We start from the raw sequence: 13,401 nt of genomic DNA, 5'->3' as shown, positions 1-13,401 counted from the left end.
GTTTTCTCTAGTTCTGCTTTGAGAATGCTATTGATATTGTGATTGGTAGTGCATTAGAAGATGTATCAGTTTTGGTAATGTGTCCATATTCACAATATTGGTTCTGCATGTTTTGCTGCTAAATCTTATGAGTTTTCTATGTTCTAGATCCTACTCCCTTGAAGAGATATGTTTGCACTTATCTTCTCTACCTTTTCATCCTCTCAAAAAGACTTATAACTAATTATGACTTGTTTTTTAACTAATAAATTAGATTTGTACTATATTCACATCAAAACTGAGCAGAAAGTACAAAGAATTTCTATGTGCCTTGTTCCCACACATATCCCCAATATCTCCTGCTATCAGCATCCGTCAGAATGGCATGTTTGTGCCAGTTAATGAACCTACATTGATACATCATGCATCATGCTTCATTCTTGATGGTATACATTCTCTAGGTTTTGACAAATACGTAATGATTTGCAATTATCATTGAGTTGTTATGTGAGCAGTCTTACTGCCCTAGAAATCCTGTGCTCTGCTTATTCACCCCTCCAAACTTCTGACAACCACTGTTCTTTACTATTTCCATATCTTTGCCTTTTCCCAAATGTTACATAGTTTAAATCCTATGTTATGTAGCCTTTTCAAATTAGCTTTTTAAAATAATATATGCACCAAAGGTGCCTTTATGTCTTCTTGTGACATAATCTTTCATTTCTTTTCAACACAGAATAATATTCCATTGTCTGGATGTACCACCATTTATTTTCCCATTCATTTGAAAGGCATCTTGATTGTTTCCAAGTTTTGGCCATTATAAATAAAGCATTTATAAACATCATGTGTGGGTTTCTGTATGGATATAAGTTTCTGGCTCCTTTGGATAGGCATATGCTTAATTTTGTACAAAATTATGTTTTCCAAAGTGGCTGTACCAGCTTTGCATTCTCACCAGCAATGAATAAAGAGTTCTTGTTGTTCCATCTTCTTATCGTGATTTAGCAATGTTAGTGTCTTGAACTTTAGGCATTCTCATAGGTGTATATTTGTATCTTAGGTCTTTAGTTTTCATTCCCCTGATGACATGATGTGGAGTATTTTTCATGTGTTTATTCACCATCTGTATATAACTTGGGTGAGGTTACTGTTAATGTCTTTGGTGCATTTTTTAATCAGCTTATTTCCTTTGATTTTTTTAAGTGTTCTTTGAGTATTTTGGATAATAATTCCTTATTGGATATATCTTTTACAAATACTCTCTCCCAGTTTATGGCTTATCCTCTCATTCTCTTGTTTTAAAAATCTAACCCATATTATTTATCAAATGATTTCACATTCTTCTTTTTCAACAAAAATTTCTATACTAGAAAGATTTATATATTTGAGTTAATATAAAATTCTGTTTTAGTGAAGGAACATTATTAATGAAGTATAAAGGCAGGAACTTCCAGGTAGATAGGATTAACCACTTGAATTAGAAGGTGCTTATTTTCCAATTTGACTTTTAAGTGCTATTCACAAATAACCTTTTAGAATAAAACAGTTTTCTTTTTTACCTTGTGGCTTAACAAGCCTGTGGTTTGCCAGGCTTCATTATGCCATCCTTTTTCAGTTATCTAGAGTATCATGTAAGTTGATCAATAAAACTTTTGTTCAGTATACTTGAGCTTAGGAAAGAACTAAATTAAGCCATAGTACCTTGGTCAAATTTTTGAGATACAATTGTGCTGCACTAAAGAGACATAATAATGCTTCCAAATATTCAAAAGACAAATATTTGCAAACATGAATAAATTTAACAAAGAGACAGCTTTGAGGATCAGTTTTACAAAGTCATTCTCTAAGAATTAAAGATTATCTAAGCAAGCATAGATTGCTTTAGGGCAGCTACAGTTCTGTCTCATTAAAAATGTTTAAACATAGGCTGGAAGTTCACTTGGCAGTAATGTAATAGAAAAAAAATCCAACAATTATTTTCATCTCTAAGCCCTCATATTATGCTAAGAGCATGTGTTTCCAGTTTTTTTTTTTTCTGTAGGATCCTTAAAGACTTACTTTAGATCTTTCCACTTTCTTCACTTCTATTTACTTCCCCTTCCTGTTTAGCTTCTGCTGTCAGCACTGAAACTACTTTCCAAATCAACTAGTAACTTTCTAAAAGCTAAGTCCCATGGAAATTTTGCATTGTCTTGACCATCTCATTTCTTAAAGCTTACTTTCTTTGACTTCAAAGAGACCACTCTCTCCTTTTTTTCTATTACCTTGAAGACTACTCTCCTATATTCTTTATAGATTTCTTATCCACCAGTACTGTGCCATCTCCCTTTGTCTTTTTCCCCTTTTATCTTGCTGATCTCCCACACTCCTGTGATTTCAGTTATCGTTATGCTGATTATTCTCATGTTCCTCTTTAATTCAGGCCAGTGTCAGACATAGAACTGCTGACAAAGTATCTCTCTTTCAAATTCATAGGGCTGTAGTAAGAATTTGATCACTTAATCCATGTAAGGTGCCAAGTGTGTTATCTGGCCCTTATGTGATAATGCTAGCAACATTAATTATAGTACATTTTTACCCTTTACATTCATAGTCTGTTACCCGTTCTCTTATCCTTAAATCAACATTTCCAAACTGCTTTCTGGAATATTAGTATCCCTCAAGGTGCTAATAGATGCTTCACTGGAGCGGGGGTTCTATGGTCAGTTAAGTTTGGAAAATGCTTTATACTAGGGATAGCAATTTTTTCAATAAAGAACCAGATGGTAAATTTATTGGGCTTTGTGGGCCATTCATTCTCTGTCACAAGTAATCAAATCTGTTGTAATACTAAGGCAGAGACCAAAAATACATGTAAGCAAATAAGCATGTTTGTTTTCCATTGAGATTTTTGACACAAATTTAAATTTCACCAAATATTAATATTGTATTGTCATAAAAAATATTTTCTGAAGTTTTCTAGCCATTTAAAAATGTTAAACCATTCTTCACTCTTAGGCTGTACATAAACAGGTAGTGGGTCAGATCTGGCTCCAGACAGTAGTTTGCTGAAGCCTGCTTTAACATATACCCTCCTGTTAAAGATGGATAGCTACACCATAAAAAGCTCTTCTGTGTTTTACAGCAGTGCTGTTAGGACAAGTGTTCCCCAAATACAAGATATATTTGACCATTCAAATCTTTTTTTCATAGAGCATTTGTTACTACCTCTTACTGCATTTCCATGGGAGGCATTTTGGAGAAATGCTGACCTGGAAGGTAATTATGTTTTGTGCTAGAGTTTAAATTTGGGCTATGAAGCAGACTGGAATTACTCAGAGAAAGCATCTGGTCTCTATTATACTTGGCTCTGATCAGCTGAGCTAACTGGCCACAGACAGAATGGAAAGCTGAATTAGTCAGATGAGGAAGACGCTAATGCACTATAGCTGAACTGCAGATCAGCTGAATCGAAAGTGGATATATGATTAAGTTTGTGTCATCCATCAGCTTTCAAAAATGAGAAAAACACTATGTGGCCATTACATAAGATCAGTAGTGAGATAAAATATTTAGTTGAGAAAGTGAACTAGAAGCCCTATACAGTATTACCACTAGTATCAGTTTCTTGTTTAAAATTATTATTGCTCGGCCTGGGTATTTATCCCACCGGTGCTGCTGCGTGCCTTGTAAGCGCAAGGTCCCGAGTTTGATCCCCGGTACCACAAATATAAATAAATAAATAAAATTATTATTGCTCTTGTTTTTAAAAAAGCAAAAAATGTAATGTTATAAAACATTTTTAATTTACATTAATAAAATTCTGAAACTTATTTTGAAATTTTATGTCTTTTGAGTTTCTGGGGATTGAGCTTCAAGCCTCATGAATGTTAGGCAAGCACTCTACCACTGAGATACACCCATACATCCTGAAATAATATTTTAATTGTTATTTTCCTGTATTTTTAAGAAGTAAATGTGTATTATTTTTGAGCATCTCTTTTACTTTAAAAAAAACACTTTTGGGCTGGGGATTTGGCTCAGTGGTTCCTCTGCCTGCCTCACAAGTGCAAGGGACTGAGTTCAATTCCCTGTAACAACAACAACAAAAAAAAACACTTTTATCTAAAGAGCCTACATTTCTCATCTGTTGTGCTTAACCATGTGCCCTTTATCCCCTATGTTGCCACATTAAATTTTGTTAAAAGGAGCATCATATTGGGGATATAATGCCCATGCCTTTTTAAAAGAAGTATTTCTATTGATGGATTACTAATTTTAATTTTATGAGTTTTATTATATTAAACAATGTGTACTTAAAAAGAAAATATCATAAAATGAAGTGTTGGATTTTTAATATTCTTCAGAGTTGTTTTGTTTTGTTCTGTTTTGCAGTACCAGGGATTGAACTCAAGGCCTTGCACTTAATGAGGTAGGCATGGTGCCACTGAGCAAAATCCCTAGCCCTTGAATTTTTAATATTCTTGAGTGTTTATAATAAGCATCAAAAATTTCAACATTGACTTTTTTGTTAACAAAGTCTAAAAAATAAATTTTTATATGAACCACAATGAAATGCAAATAAAACTCTACAACAGAAATAATCTTTGCTTCAATTATCACGCCTAAGGCAGTTTTCACATATGAAAGTAGCATGTTGCATACACACATTTCACTTACCACTTATAGTACCTGTATTTTGCTGTTCCGTCTTTTTTGGTAGGAGCTACTTGACATCTGCTCATCTTGTTTTGTCACAAGGTTCTTATATTATGCAGTGTGCACTTAATAGGAATATAAAATATCAGTTAAAAGTATTAAACTTTTTAATATGTATTGTGTGTCCAATAAACATCAATATTCTCAACATCAACTGTTGCAAAACTTAAAAGATAACATCAGAAATAAATTCCTATGTAAACTGCAATGACTATACAAACAAAAGTCTACCACAGAAATAAGTTTTGCTTCAATCATCACACACCCAAGGCAGTCTTCACATTTGAAAACTGCATGTTCCATGTAAGTTTCACTTACACTGATAACATGTATATGTGTATGTAGTTCATGTAGGAATTTATTTGTTATTTTTTAGACTTTGTAAACAAAAGGTCAATGTTGAAAATTTTGATGCTTATTATACTCAAAATATTAAAAATTCAATACTTCATTTTATTGATATTTTTCCTGTTAAGTACACATTGTTTAATAAAACTTAAAATTAGTAATTCATCAATAAAAATTCTTCTAAAAATTAAGCGTGGTAGTTATATCCCCAACATGATGCTCCTTTTAACAAAATTTAACATGGCAAGCCACAAATGGCACAACAGGAGTTCCTGTGTCCCCCAGGTACAGCAACTGTGAGCCACATCCAGCTTCTGTTATGATAAATGACAATATTATATTGGAAAAGTATGATATGGAGGCATTTTATCCCCCATGATGCCCAGTGACATGTCATACACTAAACACGTAACAGACCATTATGTGGGTATAACATACCTGTTGACACTTTTGCACACATGCACACACCTTGCCATTTGTCTTACCAAGTGGGTTAACACAAATATCTCTTCCTGTACCCCTCACCACCATACAGCTAGCTACCATTAAGAGAAAATAAAAATTTTCATTGGAAATGTATGGTATGGAACTGTTAAACCCAACCTTGCAAGTGGAGAGATTGTATTTATGAAAAAAACAGATAGCTATAGTAATCATTCTTTCTAAATTGTCTGACATTTGAAAAGCTGCTAGAAAAGTGAGAGACTGCACAGAAGACTCAATTATCCCAGCTGTGATAATATCTCATCAACCTAATGCAGGTATAGTCACTGGCCCATCCCCACAGAATTTTCCCATCATAACCAGAATATTCATAACCTGTGTCAGAGTGGAGTTTTTATAATTTTTGCCAGCAAATTGATAATATTATTATTGAATCATTATAGAAAATGAATTATAGGATTTTGATCCCTGTGTCAGTTCTTAAAACACCCCAACAGGCATTCGTATATATCCCTTACAGCTTTCCTATTCCTCATGTAAAGCTTGAAGATGATCTTGAATATATACAGTCCCCACTTTTTTTCCAGGCACTGTACTACAAAGATTAGATATATCGTATAATGTTGTCTCAAAAAACAAAAAGACACAGTTAGCATTTGATTGTGCTAGGAAGTAAAAAAAACTGAATGCCCTGGCATTCTTCTAGCAAATGTCATAGCAAACAGACACAGAATGCAGTGATGACTAAAGAAAGGAAAGCAAGCCCCTGGGTAGCATAGCGTGGACAGCTGGTCTTGATGTGTTATCCACTGAGACTGGAAAAGGTTAGGTAAACAGTGGGACAGTGACAAAGTGTGGAAATTAATTGCTGAAAGCATTCAATAATTCTTAAAGAAATTACTGAAGTAGATGGAGGCATTCTGGAGTTTGCATTCTGAGAAACAATATAAGAAGACTCTATTTTCATTTAGAAACAGACTTCGTAAAGAAAGAGGACAAGATGAAAACTATAGCCCAAAGTGTACATACATTACAGAAGTAACTTAAAGAGGCTACATCTTCATATGGGAAGATTTTATTCTGAAATTTTGGGTTTATGCTACCAAACATGAGGCAGAAAAGTACATATGTATAGTAAAGAGAATAGAAAAAGAAAGGCTCCTATAAATCTTCCTATGCAAATCACCCCCAGATGTTACTGCAAACCTACCACTTAGCTTTATCTCATAGGTACATACTAAGTTTTGTTCATCTACCCATCCACAACCCTGCCCCCAGAATTCCAACACACATCTGTAAATTTAAGACAAAATGCACTGGGGATTTTGAATGGATTTTAGTAAATCCCCAACAGAAACTCCCTTGGTTTTCTAATATATTATGTACATGTACCAACTCCCCATGATGATTGTAAGCATTATGTATTGCAAATATGTACTATTAAAAATAAATGTTTTTAAATGTAAAAATATTTAAAGGCAAAATATAGAAAACAGAGAGGCTAAGTTTGTCTGTCTTGTGATGCCTCTTTTCACAAAGACAAGAGGAAATTTGCCCTTGTATGTATTCCAAGATGTTGTAAACCATATATATATATATATATATACATACACACACACACATTAAAGATAGATAGAGAGAGAGAGAGAGAGAGAGAGAGAGAGAGAGAGAGAGAGAGAGAGAGTCTCTGGGGTAGAGACAGATGTAAAATCTCTGCATAATATTTCTGGAATCCAGTAACAGTCATATTACAAATATCTGCAGCAGCATCAGATTTAAGAGTTTAACTTTGTCTATTTTCACTATATTCCATTGATGAAAGGATGTAGCAAATCAAGGATATCTAATATTTTTTCACTGTTTGTCTTTTAAATTAGGAGAGAGTCTCTGGGGTAGAGACAGATGTAAAATCTCTGCATAATATTTCTGGAATCCAGTAACAGTCATATTACAAATATCTGCAGCAGCATCAGATTTAAGAGTTTAACTTTGTCTATTTTCACTATATTCCATTGATGAAAGGATGTAGCAAATCAAGGATATCTAATATTTTTTCACTGTTTGTCTTTTAAATTAGTCCATAAGTTCCTATAAGTCAGTGAGTCTCATAATTACCTGGAGATCTTTCTCAAAGTATAGATGTTTGTCCTAGAAATTCAGATTTAGATCAGGAGTATAGCACAGACTACCATTTTCAAAAAGTTCTTTGGTGTTTGAGAACTACCATTGTAAAGCAAATCTGATACACTATGATACATTATGTTGCTTCCCACATCTGTAGACCTAATCATTGTTGAGCCTTTCTCAGGCTCTGAACAATAAGTCTGCTTTCCTCTCATAGATGGCTGTTTCCCTCTTATAGGTGTCTGGATTGATTTTCAGGTAGCAAGTAACTTATAATTTCCTTATCCATCTTCTCATTACATATTATTCAACATTTGTTCTTATATCAACACAGATAGTTTATTTCTATTTTTTTTTTTTAGCAGAAGTCTGTCAAGGGAGGGCAGAGGTAAGGGGAAAAAATGAGAATCAAGACTTGTCATGCAGAGGTACAAGACCCCAACAATAAAACAAACAAACAAACAAAAAAAACAAGTCTGTCAATGATTTTATTAAAAAAGCACCTCCTTACCTCATCATGTTTCTCTGACACTTGTTAAAGTAGGCAATAAGTATGTCAGCAGCTTGAGCACTGGCAAGGATTTCACATCAACCAACCACTCGCCAAAGAACTTGGCAGCTTTTCTATCTTGTTTTTAATACAATGATATATTCACTCTGATGTTAAACCTGTCCAGCCAATTCCTCAGAACACGCTTTGCAAAATCAGTGGTGATTAGCAAATTAGTTAACTTTGGCACAGAACTGTGCTCACTTGCTTATGATAGCCTGGAAGCCAGTTTTGATACTGGCAACAGAGCACGAGAGTGACAAGTTTTATACCGTAAGAAATAGAGCCGTGTGTCCTGCAGAATTGTGTCCAGTGATCAACATGTGTAACAAGTGACATACTCCTTGATATAACTTAAGACATTTTCTGTCTGTTTCTGTTGGAATCTTCCTTTGATTACAAGTTGGTTTTGCCATCTATAGAACCATTTGTACCAAATTCTGCCAATAAAAATGCAAGGAGATGTTTGGGCTTGACAATGTCATAGTTTACAGATATCTGTAAACTTGACAAAAGAAGTTTTCTTGTTTTCTACTCGAACAAACTGTGGAGGTTTCATGACAAATTTTCTTTTCTCTCTTGCGACCATATCTGGATTCTTTTCCCTCATGATGTTGAACACTCAATTCAGTAGCTCTTCATATGTGTAGTCTCTCTCGGAGCCTGCCCAAGCGAGGCCTCTCTGGTTACTGAATGAGATACCATCATCTTTTTTGCTGTCTTCATCTTCTAAAGCTTCTTCTTTTTCTACTATTTCATCCTCATCTGGGAACTTGACATTCTTCTTTTTATTGCCTAGCATAATATCAAGGTCATCCTCTGGTTCAGCTGGCTCTTGGATATCACTTTCAATCTTAAGATCCTTTATACCCCCTTCAGCTTCATCAATATCAAATATCTTTTGTTTTTTTCTTCTGATTAAAGAAATTCAAGACCTCTAGATCATCAGAAGCATCTTTCTTCCTACTGTCCTCTTCATCAGCTTCCGCATCTTTGTCCTTAGCTGGTTCTGGCTCCATTTCTTTTGTTTCTGATGGCTGGGTTTCTTCTGTCTGGGCATCCCCTTCCTCATCTAATGTAAAGGGCTGCTGCTGCTGCTTCCTTCCCGCCCCCTTCTTCTCTTCTCGTCTCTTCTCTTTTCTTTCTTTCTTTTTTTCTTTTTCTCCTTCTTCTTTCTTCTTCCTCCTCCTCCCTTTTTCTTTTTTCTTTCTTCTTCTTCAAAATCATCTCATCACTGGTCATGGCTGCAGCTTGTGTGGGCTCGGCATGGATGGGAAGTGAGACAGGGCAGCGCTTCTCCTGCCGGTACTCTTCCAAGCACTGCACTAGGCTCTTGCATCAGCAAAAGGGGATGACACCCCGCCTCCTCTCAAACATTGGAAATGTGTTTCTGTTTTTTGTTGTCCTGATATTTGAGAATGACTTTCTAAAGAAGGAGAAATTTGATAGGTCTTTACTCTGCCACCTTGAAATCAGGTAACCAAAAATGTCATTAGTAATATATTGGAGGACTAAAAATTTTGACCAGGAAGAAAAAAAGAGAAGCCATAATAACTTATTTGGAAAATAGAGACATTTTTCCATTTGAAAAGAGGTTCAATTATTGTAGCATACTGAGACCTGAACAATTATTTTAATTCAAATAAAACATTTTATTTTCATGAATCTTTTCTAGAAATAAGTGAATTCTAGAAATATTTCTTCTACACCCACCAGAGATGAACAAACTAATACACTTAGCTATCTTAGTCCACTTTGTACTGCTATCATAGAGTAGCGCAGACTGGGCTGTTTATAATGAACGTAATTTTCTGATTCATTCTCTGGAGACTGGAAAGGCAAGGCCAAAGGGCTGGCATTCTGTGAGGTCCTTAATGCTACATAATCCCATGACAAAAGGGCAGAATGGGAACAAGGGGACAAAAGAGAGAGGGACTCATCCTTTTATAAGAAACCACCTCCCTCTATGAGAGTATAATCCATTTATGAGGGTAAAGCCCCCTTGGCCTAATCAGCTCTTAAATACCCCACTTCTTAATGATGTTACAATGACAACTAAATTCCAGCATGTAGGTGGGATGGAGCTCAGAGATACAGCAGTTGTCTAACATGCTCAAGGCCCTGAGTTCTGTCCCTAGCATGACAATTAATTAATTGGTTTCATTATGAGGAGCTTCCAGATCACTAAACATGTAGAGATTTCCTAGAGTATAGTGCACCAAGGAAGGACCTGGAAGCTGGTTACTCTTTCACCCATATCTTACCCTAGGTATCCCTTCATATGTATTCTCTGTAATAAGCTGGCTAATTTTTTTTTTTAACTCAGCAAGCCTCTAGAAGAGAACATATATTCAAACTGCAGTAGGCTCTTACTGAACTGGACTTTGTTGCTTATTTTTTCTTTCAAAATGTTTTGCCATAAACTGCAGTTCCTTTCATATTATATTGAAGGAATCTATACATATATTTGTTGTCCACGTGTGAAATTTAAAAGTAGATGCCTCAAGTTTTCTTAAAAGAAACCTGGGCTAAAGTTTGACTTGTTTTGCTTTGTTTTTAACAGGAATTTTCAAACATTTTGACATATGGATATCATCTGTAGAAGTAATAAGAGCTTATTAAAGTGTGTCATGGTGTCTAAGCATAAGGAGCAGAGAGAAGTTTGCATGTTTTAATTATTTAGTTATTAGCATAACTTTGCTTACTGTCCAGCTTTTATAGTAGACCCAGTTCTATGAAACCATTGTTTCAATGTATCAGTAGTCTTAGCACATGATCTGGATTGTTCCTACATATTGATTGATAACTGATAACTTGTTTTGTTTATGACCCTAGGAATCTAAGCATCTAGCAGCTCATTCTTCTAGATTTGCACCTCAGCACATAAAAGTATCTAAAAACGAACCAGAAAGTTGTTAAATATTTTTTCTTAGTTGCTGGCTTTGTAACTTGCTTAATATAGTTTTTGAAAGCTTCTGATGCTGTTGCATGGGATTCTGTTTTTACATTGCTTTAGTACACTTCTATAGTATTTGTATCCATAGGAATTAAAACACTTTCTCCCGTTCTTTCATTTTGCTTATATATTTTCTTAAGGATGTGTTTTCTGTTTGTTAATACAATGATGAATATGAATGGAATAAATTTAAGTGATTTTTGGAAAAACTGATAGACTTGGACATCTTCAAGAACATTTCCTCTTTCTTTAAAAGATCAGCATAGGGTCAGGCATTCAGCTCAGTGGCACTGGACCTGCCTCTTAAGTGTAAGGTCCTGAGTTCGGTCCCCGATATCCAAAAGAAAAAAAAAGAATCTGCATAGCCAGATGTGATGGCACAAGGCCAGGAGCCTGAGGCAGGACAATCATACATTCAAGGCCAGCCTGGGCAACTTAATGAGAGCCTGTCTCAATATAAAAATTAAGGATATATCCCAGTGGTAGAATGCCCCCTGGGTTTAACCCCCAGTATCACACATACGCAATGAAAGATGGGAATAAAGAGTGAACGTAGCAATACGTCTAGATGAGCTTATAATGTGGACAGATGTTTGCTTTCTGGGATCATTTAATAATTTATGCATTGAACAAAATTGATTTGGTTATTGGGAGATCTTTGTTGCATCTAAAATAGGAAATACTAACAACCATTTAATTTGTTGCTTTTCTCTTATTTCAGGTAAATGAGCTTCCTCGCCTTAGTTAAGAGACAGTAGACTAAAGATTTACTTCTAGCGTAGACTAGTTTTTAGTTAATTGGTTGAAATTTACTTAGTGCCTACTAAGTTAAGACCTTACATGTGTAGGATACAGTGACGTATGAAAGATATGGTCCTGTACTCAAAAAATTTATATATTAGTTGAATACTCAAGATTTGAATATGAAAACAGTTGCTTTAAAAAAACTCAATCTGCAAATAGCGTCTCTTCTAAAACACATGGGACAGATAATAAAATTTTGTGTAGTTAGACAAGTGGAAGATGATAAAAATAGAGTAGCTTAAGGCTTCATAAAGGCAGTAAATGTAGACATTTAAAAATGAGCATAGAAAGTACAGGGTACTCAAAAGTAGGTAAGTCAGTTAAATTGAAGATACTCTATTTCAATCTCTGGTCTGAAAAAAATTTTCCATTTGTATTAAACTAATAAACAATTTATATGAATTAGAGGTTTGGTGAATAAGTTTTGAATGCCTTCCTCATCTTTTGAGGAAATTCCAAGCTGGAACTATCCTTAAATACCTAGATCCTTGCTTCCTTCTTAATCTCAAGCACTAAGAACAAGATCTAGATGTAAAAACCTAGTTTGAATGCAGATGCTCCAGTCATAAATATGGAATAAAAAATCTCTCATGATACCTGTTTTCATGAAAGTGGCTCCCAAGAAGTATGGACCATTGGGACACACAGTACAGCATTTATAAGACTATGATTATTCATTAAAAACTGAGAATGTGGCTGGTGGTAGAGCACTTGCCTAGCATGCACAAGGCCCTGGGATCCCTGGCATCTCAAAAAAAAAAAAAAATTTTTTTTTTAAAGTATATGAAACAGAAAAGCACACCCTAAAGATACAGCTTTTAGAAGCCAGTGAATCAGCACAGTATGGCTTGGAAGTGAATTTTATTTAAAATATTTAAACTTGAATATTTAAAATAGCTAAAATATTTAAGCTTGAGAACTTGGAATTCCAAAACTTCTTAAAGCCTTTCTATTTTTCTGTTCTCTTCTTTATTTTAGATCTTACCACCAGGTTGCTTTATTCTGTTGAGAGTACTTCTACAGGTATCACTGTATTATAAATGTGTAGAAGATTAGACACTTTTGAATATTAGTCAAATATTGGAGCTTTTATAAATATCACCTCCCATTTCTTGAACTGATTTTCAATATAAGGGATAATTTAACACCAAGTGGTAGAAAGCAAATCATTTACAGAGATTCTATGTCATATAGTATCTAATATACCACCATAGAAGCTATTATCATATATTGTGTCTTACAACTAAACTTGCTAAGGTAGGATTTCAGGATTCCAAAGAAGCTGCCATTGTGTGGTGCTTTTCTACTAGACCTTTCTGCATCTACTTAGGCCATCTGATAATGGCTTTTCCCACTGCCTCCTTAGGCCAACAATGGCTAGATAAGATTTTTAGATTCAGGCATTGTGTCACATACCTGTAATCCCAGCACTCAGGAGTCTGAACTAAAGGACAAAGTCTGAGGCCAGCCAGGCTACAGAGTGAGACCCTGTCTC

At 34.9% G+C, this 13,401-nt stretch overlaps 1 protein-coding gene and 1 pseudogene across 10 annotated transcripts in view; one reads left to right on the top strand and one right to left on the bottom strand.

Annotated features, from left to right (window-relative positions):
• Positions 1-13,401, top strand: part of Erc1 (ELKS/RAB6-interacting/CAST family member 1) — a 445,074-nt gene that overhangs the window by 353,770 nt on the left and 77,903 nt on the right. The window lies entirely within an intron of this gene.
• Positions 8,320-9,388, bottom strand: LOC104866525 (annotated as a pseudogene).

Source organism: Fukomys damarensis, unplaced genomic scaffold, assembly GCF_012274545.1.
Source record: "Fukomys damarensis isolate Sample0158 unplaced genomic scaffold, DMR_v1.0_HiC HiC_scaffold_5, whole genome shotgun sequence".
In the NCBI taxonomy this organism is placed as follows: Eukaryota; Metazoa; Chordata; class Mammalia; order Rodentia; family Bathyergidae; genus Fukomys; species Fukomys damarensis.
Note: the sequence above shows the minus strand (reverse complement) of the source record. Positions and strands in the feature narration are given on the sequence as shown.